General features: G+C 38.5%; 1 long non-coding RNA gene across 1 annotated transcript in view; it reads right to left on the reverse strand.

Moving 5' to 3' along the window:
- The window catches only part of LOC138166111 (uncharacterized), a 92,543-nt gene that overhangs the window by 3,044 nt on the left and 79,009 nt on the right, over positions 1-10,490 (reverse strand). Inside the window, exon 4 of the long non-coding RNA XR_011169534.1 lies at positions 96-307. This is a non-coding gene — a long non-coding RNA (uncharacterized lncRNA). The remainder of the gene's footprint in view (positions 1-95; positions 308-10,490) is intronic.

Raw genomic sequence — 10,490 nt, forward strand, 5'->3', positions numbered from 1 at the left:
AGAAAGAAAGAAAGAAAGAAAGAAAGAAAGAAAGAAAGAAAGAAAGAGAGGGGAAGAGCAAATAGTATGCTTCAATCTACCTTCAAACTCCATACCTCTTTTTCTGGATGTGGATAGCATTTTCCATCATGAGTCTTTTGGAATTGTCTTAGATCACTGCATTGCGGAGAAGGCTTCTTGTCTAAGTTAGTCATCATACAATGTGGTTGTTACTGGGTACAGTGTTCTCCTGGTTCTGATCACTTCACTCAGCATCAGTTCATATAAGTCTTTCCAGCTTTTTCTGATGTCTGCCTGCTCATCATTTCTTAAAGCACAATAGTATTCCATTACATTCACATACCCACAACTTGTTCAGCCATTCCCCAGTTGATGGGCATCCCCTCAATTTCCAATTCTTTGCCACCAAAAAAGAGCTGCTATAAATATTTTTATACATGTGGGTCCTTTTCCCATTTTTATGATATCTTTGGGATACAGCCCTAGAAGTGATATTGCTGGGTAGAAAGGTATGCACATTTTTATAACCCTTTGGGCATAGTTCCAAATTACTCTCCAGAATGGTTGGATCATTTTACAACTCCACCAACAATGCATTAGTTTTCCAATTTTTCCACATATTCTCCAGCATTTATAATTTTTCTGTTTTGTTATGTTAGCCAATCTAATAGGTATGATGTGGTACCTCAAAGTTGGTTTGATTTGCATTTCTTTAATCAATAGTGATTCAGAGCATTTTTTAATATGACTACCGATAGTTTTAATTTCTTCATCTCAAAACTGCCTGTTCATGTTCTTTGACCATTTGTCAATTGGTGAATGATTTATATTCTTATAAATTTAACTCAATTCTCCATATGTTTTATTTTTGTTTTTATTTATTTATTGCTTTTTGGAGGGGGAAAGGCAGGGCAATTGGGATTAAGTGACTTGCCCAAGGTCATATGGCTACTAAGTGTTAAGTATCTGAGACCTGACTTGAATTCAGGTTCTCCTGACTCTAGGGCCAGTGCTCTATTCACTGCACCACCGAATCTCCCCTCCATATATTTTAGAAATGAGGCCTTTATCAGAGACACTGGTTGTAAAAATCCTTTCCCAGTTTTCTGCTTCCCTCCTAATCTTAGCTGCATTGCCTTTGTTTGTACAAAAACTTTTCAATTTAATGCAATCAAAATTATTTATTTTGCATTTCATCATGTTCTCTACATCTTATTTGGTCATAAATTCATCCATTCTCCATAAATCTGACAGGTAAACTATTCTTTGCTGTCCCAATTTGCTTATAGTATCAGCCTTTATATCTAAATTGTGTACTCATTATGACTTTATTTTGGTATACAGTGTAAGGTACTGGTCACTGGCAAATTTTATTAACAGAACAAAAGTAGAACAGTAAGGGAATAAGCATTTCTATAGGGCCTACTGTGTTCCAGGTACTGTGCAAAGTATTTATTTTTTTTACAAATATTACTTCATTTGACCAGAACAACACTACATCTTTAGCTCAAGGCTCTGTGTGTAACCCTTAGGGGTTCTGGGTAGCTTCTTAATTCTATCAGCTCAAGCACAAGTTCTGGAGTTTCATCCCAGAGTCAATTACCTGTTAATCTTTCAACCATCTCATTGATACCACTCTCACTTAATTGATATAAATTAGCTTTTACAAAGAGTTTTTGATAAGAAGATATAGTAAAAACATAAATATAAATCTTTTTTCCTTTATGTGCACCACACTATCCCCTAAACTAGATCAATCCCTAAGGGCTATAACTTAAAGAAGTTGCTACAAAGCATTCAGACCCCCCAAACTAATTTTCACATGTGTCATAGCCACTGGACAAATTGCTCTGTTACTAGAACAGGACACAGTCATTGGGGTCACTGATTCACTACTGCACTGGGGTTCATTCCTCAACACTCAGATACTCATAAACTTGTATATGGACTCCATTTCCTAGACTTCTGACCTTTTGAAGCTCCCAAGGTTGCAACTATCTCTAAGTATTAGTATTGTTTATCTAAAAACAAGAAAGAACAGACACAAAAGATACAGAAGTATCATCATCAGAGACATGTGTTCATGATTACATGGGCCCAAGGCTCCTCTTCCACCAAAGTCCCACAGCATATCCTACCTCCACCTATTATCAATCTTTGATTCTGTTCTGTAAAATGATAACTGTTTGTTAGGGAAATATTTTAACCTGTTTATCATATGCTCTGAGAACATCTATCAATTATCTCCCTCTGTTTAACAAGGAAATATTCAATTTAAATCAATAATGAATATTTATTAAGAGGCTACTATGTGCCAGGCTCTGTGCTAAATGCAGGGGATGCAAACAAGAAAAAGAAAGACAGTCCCTACCCTCAAAGAGATTGTAATCTAATGAGGAAGATAGAACACAAAAGGGAGATGGAAAGTGGGGGAGGGGGGAGAATTAAGAGGCAATCTTGTCTTATGGATGTAAAAACATGCCGAGCTGCAGATGGAAAATGGATAAATACTAATGTTTCTATAATTGCCTTGTGTCAATGAGCCCTCTGTTTCATTAGTATCTTACAGAATTTTGTCTGGATAATTTCTAAATATATTGTCCTCCATTCTAGTCTCCCAAAAGTATACATCATTATTCCAAAGACTGAAATGAATAGAGAAAATACAACCTATACCAATATATATCTCTAACACTCATTTTAGTAATATATATTTAAGTGAAATAAAAATCCCAATGCTCTTGTGTTCATAGACCTTATTAAGGGATATGTTGCAAGACAGCATGGTACAATGGAAGGGGCATTGATTTTTGACTCAGTTCTGGATTCAAATCCAGAGTCCCATACAGATTAAGTGATTGGTTTGGCCTTGAGCCTTTCTGAGTATGAGTTTCTTCATCTCTAAATAATGGAAGTGGGTGAGATAATCTTCAAGACCTCTCTTTGCTTTAAGTCTATGATCCTATGGCTCACAGTTTAGCAAAAAAAAAAAATGAAGCTTATTTCACCTATTTAGGTCATTAATGTAGCTTCACTGCACCAAATCCATGATGCCAAATTCAGCTCATGATCTTCCATATACTTCCTCCTAGCCTTATCACAAGGGGAGGTCAGTCACAAGAAATAAGACTCTAATGGTACATATGATCCAAGCTTTGAAAGGAAATCTTTTTATTTAGAAAATTTGCTTCTCCTAGGCTTGAATTTCCTCATCTGTAAAATGAAGAAATTGGATGAGACAATCTCTAAGGTGCCTTTTGCTTCTAAATCTATGACACTAGGAATGAAAATTCACCTAAAAATGAAGTTTCCTTCCATAAAATTGGAAATGGTTGGATCTAAGTGACAGGCCCTATGAGTATCAAAGTAACTGAGGCCCCACATCAAAGGGCAAAGCAGTCTCCCCAAATCGGCTTACTAGTGATTGACCTTCGGAAGCTTCACTCACAACTGACCAAAAAAGAATAAGGGAAGAGTCCCATCATTAAACCAACTAAGTGTTTTAGCTGCTCAGACTGGAGAAAGCTAGAAACTGGACTGAGAATTTTTCTAATTTTCTGTATACCACCTGCCTTGTCCTGATCCAAACCAGTGACCTGGACACGATGGGCCATTACCAGACTTCTGCTGGCTCTCTGAGATGAAGAGTGAGCAGGCAAGTTGGGAAAGGCGAGGCTGGCAAATGGAATGTAAATAGCTGAGGAATAAATGACTCTCTGAGTGTTCTCCTAGACACCTCAAACACACAGAAGTCACAGAGGAGAGGCACCACATGAATCAATGGGGACTATTCACTCAAAATAAACCAGATATTTTTTTTCAATAAATACTGACATGCAACATGATACATCATCACAAAAAAAATAACTCTAAATAGAACCTTTCATCACATTTCCTGAGGCAATAGAAGGGAAATTTTTTTTTAATATAACAATTATTTCTTAGTTTTCTCTTTCCTGTCAGGCATGCAATAGCTTCTTCTTTCTTCTGAAGCAGCTCACATTATGATGAGTGAAAGGAGGGAAATAAAAAGAGGGATGATCGTGTCAACCACGACTGAACAAATACATTTATTAAAAAGGACTCCCACCAGAAATCTTCGACACCTCCCGTCAGCTCATTCTTTCTTTTTCATAGAGTAACTCTATTATGAATTGAAAATGTCCCTTTCTCTTATTTTAAATTATTATCATCATCTCCAGTGCATGTACCAAACGGGGATTTATGCTGACAGATGATGGTGCACTTGGAAATTTGGTTCCTGAATGGCTAGGAAAGGGGCTCATAAAGAAATTAAATCAGATGTTGCTATCCAGAATGTACTTTCCTTTTTTTTTTTTTCTAATCACTAACAATAAATATGAGAAAAACAAAGAATGCTTTCATTCAAATTGAAAAACCTACTGAAACCACCCTAAGACAAATGGCAGAGAATAGGAGGTGGAAGGAAGGGGAGTTGCCACTTCTGAGACCAGAGTTTCTCCTGTGGCATACTTTCATCCTATGCTTTTAGGATTGCTCTTTCTGAAAGCTTTCCTCTGTCTCATCAGGCTCTACCCTTGCTCCTCTCGACCCAACACAATCCTCGAACCCAGGCCCATAATTTTCCTATGCATATAGTTTTACACAGCTGATGACTATAACCCACCATGGGTAAACAGCAGGGAGGGGCTAAATGGAAAACTCATTTGTTAGTTTTCCCACTCGGAGGTTGTTATATGGTAAATTAGTGACACTGGGCACTGTGGGAGTGCCCTTTTTCATACACATGGAAGCACTCCACTGGCCCCAGGAGTCACAAAGACTAGTGGATTTTAATAGTGATAGATCTTAAATGGAGGGTTAGAAATTGTTTCTTTTCATTACAATTACAACAAGGAATTAACCCCAAGGGTATCCACTTAATTTCATAATATATAGACTGGAACGCTAATGGGGCTCTTCTATAGTGTAATAAAGAGGCAACTGGCCCTTCGATCCCTGGGGTAGGTTTCTGTAAAAATCCATTGCAAAAAAAAAAAAAAGTAAAACAAAGACGGTTTTCAGTTAACAAGCTTCCCAATGTCACTAGCGCCTTTACAAGAAGTGATCAGGACCTCACAGACACTGAGCGCTAGCATTGGGTTTTGTGGTGGCAGGGATTCAATCCTCACTCATCCTTGGAGTCATTCCACTGATTCATTAAAAACCCAAAATGAAGGGAAAGCAGGATAATTTACTACTGAACACCCCCAAGGAGGCCAACAGCAGAAGGGAAGGTCCTTGATTTTGATGATTTTGGAAGCATTCAATTCTGGGACAAAGATTCTATTACCTGTGACTTTTCCGGTAGATTCACCCTCACTTGTAAAAACCAGAAGCAAAATCATCGCACGTTGAGTAGAGCATGGCTTGACAAATTGTGGCACATGCATGCAATGGAGCATTTATTATTGTGCCGCAAGAAATAACAGACATGAAGCATCCCAAGCAACATAGGAGACGTATGTGACGTGATACAGAATAAAGAAAGTAGAAACAAAAGAACAATGTGTAAACAGTGACTATAATAATGTAAATACTCGTAGCATTGAAACACAACAAAGTTTTTATTGTCTGTGATGAAGCATTTTGGTCATAGAGAGCAAGAGATGAAGCATGCCTTGTTTCTCCTAGAGAGCAGAGGATTGTGGGTATGGAATGAAGTCCTAAGACCATGTATTAAGATCTAGAAGGGACCTTGGAGGTATTCTAGACCAATCCATTCAATTTACAAATGAGAAGCCTTGGATCTAGAGGGGTTAATTACTTCTTCAAGGCCATATCAGTAGCAAATGATCAGAGTTTTCATTCAAGATCAAGTTTTCTGGCTCCAAACCTGCTGCTGTTTCCTCTGAACCAGACTGCCTCCTCCTCACTAAGATGAGTCTCATGTCCAAACCCAAGACCTATCGTATATACAGTACATATGGTATCATTCTGTCAATGAGCATACTTATCATCAGCTATTCTGTTGGCAATACAAAGTCAAATCGATACAATTCCTGCCTTCAAGGAGAGTTTATTCTAGATGAAGAAGCAGCACGTGCATACAAAAGTCTTTACGAAATAAGTGTAAGGTCATTTGCTAGGAGATGAGGAGGAGGCACAGATTCTGGGCAGGATCTGACATTCTGACTTGATCATTTTATGAATTGTTTTTGCTTAAATGTTTTGGGTTTTTTTTCTTTATTACAAGAAAGTGTTTGAATTAATTGGGAGGGGAGAGGTTAAGGGTAAATGAGGATGGAAAAGCAAAGGCAACTGGAAAAAATAAACATTTGTTAAAAATTACAAATAATCCTACCAAGTCAAGAGGGAGGATGAAAGAGAAACTTAGGGCAGGAGAAATGAATGGCATCATTTGTGAGACTGCATGGAGATGAAGAAAAGTTAGCTTTGCCCCTGGCATAGCTTTAACCCCTTGGTCTCTGCCAGGGATCTCAGCCTCACATGATGGCAACACTGTGATGAGCCCTCATGCCATCCAGATGCCCCCTCTCCTTTCTGGAACAGCAAGTCACATGAAAGATTGAGTTTTCAGGCATCAGACCCTGTGAATATGAAGCCAGTTCCTGGCAGCGAGTTGAAATGCCAGCTCCCCCTTGGTTTTCCATCTTAAGTTAAAGGCATTTGTATTTCCCGATACTTTGTCATATCATCTGACTTTGTTCATCTCTCTGGGACCGACAGGCAGAAGGGCATTATTTCAAATCTACACCCTTTGGACTAGGGGAGCGGGGCTGGTGGGGAGAAGAAAAAGAAAACTCCATAAAAGCACAGCACAACTCTTAGAGGAGAGGGCTATTCTCCCAAATGATGCCGCTCCAGAAACCGCATTGTAACATTTGGCCCACTCAAGGCTTCCAGCTGAGGCCATAACCCGGGGCTCTCTTTTTCCTTTCCCATTGAAAATGTCAGCGCTGTGGAAGTCTGCAAATTTGCCAGTCAACTGGGGAAAAACTGATGATCCGAGGAGAAGGAACACGAGATCACTCAACTCATTTGTTCCCATTTATCATGCAGATCACATTTCCAGAGACAGATAAGGTTGGGTAGGAAAACCACAAAAGACACTCTGGCTCCAACTAGAATCACCCTCTTTCGAAATCAAAACTTGGGAGCTTCCCTCCTGAGATAGGGGGACTGCGGAATGAAGCAGATGTCAAAAGGACTGCCAGGGGAGTCCGGGAGATGGGGAGTCCATAAAGAGGGCTGAGGGACTCATTCAACCCAGGAAAAAGTTTCAGAAGCTGAGCTTCTACTCCCACTGAATTAGGAGCGACTATTTCAAAGAGGATTAAATATTGCCAGCAAAAAATATGGGGGGAGAGGGGCACGGAGCACTGAATGGGGTGGAAAGAACCATTATCTTCCCCTGATAATAAAGCATGAGAGCCAGGCAGCTAAGATGGTATAAAGAGTATTCATAGGATTCAAAAGAAAGATGGACCTTTTACCCTGCCATTCCCCATGGCATATGAATGCTGAAGACATGCTCATCATATCGCACATCGCTGTCCCCTTTGGATTCCTGCTATCTCTCCCCAGTCTCCCAATTTAGCAGCTAGGTAGCAGCACCTACTGATCATTGAACTTGGAGTCAGGAGGACCTGAGTGCAAATTCCACTCCAAGACTTATTTAGCTGTGTGACTCTGGGCAAAGTCACCCAAAATCTTTCAGCTTCTGTTTCCTAGTCTGTAAAACTCCTAGAATGATGGTAACATCTACCTCCCAAGGTTGTCGACAGATCAATTGGGATAATATATTGTAAAATAACATAGTGCCTAACACATAGTAGGTGCTTAATAAAAAAATTTTAATTAAATTAAATATCCTTCCTTTGATCCCTCCTGCTTCAGAAGGTTATTATAAGGACCAGATTGGGCAACCTATGCAAAGAGCTTTTCAAAACCAGTTCAATATAAATTCTAGTTATTATTATTAATAGTAGTATTAACTGAGTTAACCAAATATTTCCATTTTTGATTTATGAAAGTTGTATGTCTCCCAAAATAATTTTTAAAGTATTTTCCCCTTAATGATTTTAATTATGTTTGCTGCTCTGGGCTTATAAACTTGGAGAATCCAAAATAAAGAAAAAGAAGGAAAAAAAAGAGTAAAGAAAAAAAAGTGAATCTGGCACCCAAGTATTTTGTTTTTCCTAAGCTCCATGCACTCTAATTTAATTGACTCTTCCCTTAAAAAATTATAATTAAAAGAAGCAATCTCACCTATATGGTAATTTCTCATTTCTTTATTTACCTTAAATCTTTTCATGCAGGAAACCCTTAATGTGCTTTGTTTTGTTTTCTAAGTAGAAATAGAAAGCTAAGTAGAAAACTAAACAGTACCCTCATTAGAATTAGATTGTACGTGTGCTTTGCAAGGCATGATCTTCTGAATTCCTCCCAGACATTTTCAAATTCAGCCTGATATTCAATATCAATCCAACCAATAAAAAGCAATCTAATTTCTATAATGAACCCAGAAAAGTACTAAATTGGCAGGTTCTTGCATTTGTTGTACCCATTAATTTTTAAGTGAGGTTTTTTTTTAACGAAGCTAGATTAGAATTCTAAAGGGTTCAAACTGAGAATCAAAAAGTTAGAGTTTGAAAAGACGACTTAATAAAGTTCTTCATATATAGTAGGTGCTTAATAAATGCTTGTTGACTGAAATTAGACCTGGGTTCTCTGACAATAGAGGCATAATTCTTTCCACTGTACCATATCTTCTGACCAGATTGAAAACTCCTTGGCAGAGAAGACCCAGTCATATTCTTGTTTTGTTCCTGGGACATAGTAGTGGTTCTTGAATTGACTAGTGCACAAATTCACCAATGAACATATATATGGACTATCACCACAGAGGATACGTACTTTGAAAGCTTCATTTTCATTGCTATCCTTTGTTTTTATACCATCTTTATTCCTGAATATATCCCTCCTCACCACTCACAAGTATGACATAATAAATAGATTACTTAACCTGGAGTCAAGATTTGTGTCTCCCGCCTCAGCAAACCAGCAGGAGATCCTGAGCTCCAGTGCTGTGGAACAGGCACACACCAACACCAGGGCCCCCCACATGCCTCAGCATAACCAGGGCAGCAGGCAGACTCCAGTGACCAGACATCCCTGTGCTTCTGCGTAGCCCCAGGGAAACACCCCACTGATGTCAGCACACACCAGGCACCAGCACTAGGACCAGCTCAGCAGCAGGTAAGCAGCCAAATCCCTACGGCCATTTCTACTTTCCAAACAGTTGTTTTCTTTCTCCAAGTTGTTATGAACATTCTGGCCCTTCTCTTATTTCTTTCCCTCTCCTTAGACCTCCCTTTTCCTTGAGACGCAACATTATTGAAATTGGGCAAATTAATAATCCTACAATGACCTCTAAGTGTTCAAATGAAAGAGTCAATTGAATTGATAAACTTCATTGGTGTCTTATTTTAAGAAATTGCCACAGCCACACCAGCCTTTATCAACCACTACCCTGATCAGTCAGCAGCCATCAACATGGAGACAAGACCCTCCTCCAGCAAAATGATTATGACTCACTGAAAACTCAGATGATTGTTAGCATCTTGTAGCCATAAAATATTTTTAATTAAGGTGTGTGATTTTTAAATATATAATACAGCATAGTATAAACATACCTTTATATGTACAGAGAAACCAAAAACTACATGACTCACTTTCTTGAGATATGTGATGGTCTAGAACCAAACCCTCAATATCTCCATGATATGCCTGTATATGTGTGTGTGTGTGTGTGATTGTAGTCTCTCTCATTAGAATGTAAGATTCTCATGAGTAAAGATTATTTCATTCCTTGAAATGAATGAAAATGTCTGGCACATAGGAAGCATTTAATAAATGCTGGCTGATTGACTGATTGAAATGTATACACATGCACACACACCTACATATATATACAAAGGAAATACAATGTAATTTAAGAAGGGAATAGAAACTGGGAGAATTGGAACACCAAATTTTCTAAAATTAAATTAATTATAAGGATGACATATCTAATATTAAGCCCTTTCCCCTCCCTGATGGAGAAAAAAAATGGTTTGGTAATTCCTCTGAATGTGTTACTTTAAATGTTACAAACAAGTCATATTTGCGAATCTCCTGCCACCCACCAAATGATTTCATTTTCAGTATTTTTCTTCCCACTGATGCACTGTGAGTTTGGATCAGTCATTTCCTCTCTTTGGCCCACATTTTCTTCACCTTTAAATGTGCTAAATGCTCTGATGTCTTTTCCAGCTCTAAAGTTTTGCAACTCTGTGACATTAATGTAAACTAAAAGATTCACAGGTGTGTTTTAGAGTAGGGAACATGTGTATTAAAGTGAGAAAGAAAAGGGAAAGGAGAGAAGAGAAAGGAAGGCAAGGCAGGGAAAGAGGAGGAAAGAAGAGAGGAGAGGGGGAAGGAGAGAAAGGAAGGCAAGGAAGGGG

This window comes from Petaurus breviceps, unplaced genomic scaffold (genome assembly GCF_028583685.1).
Source record: "Petaurus breviceps papuanus isolate PSGF00001 unplaced genomic scaffold, PetGlider_PUasm1.0 220, whole genome shotgun sequence".
In the NCBI taxonomy this organism is placed as follows: Eukaryota; Metazoa; Chordata; class Mammalia; order Diprotodontia; family Petauridae; genus Petaurus; species Petaurus breviceps.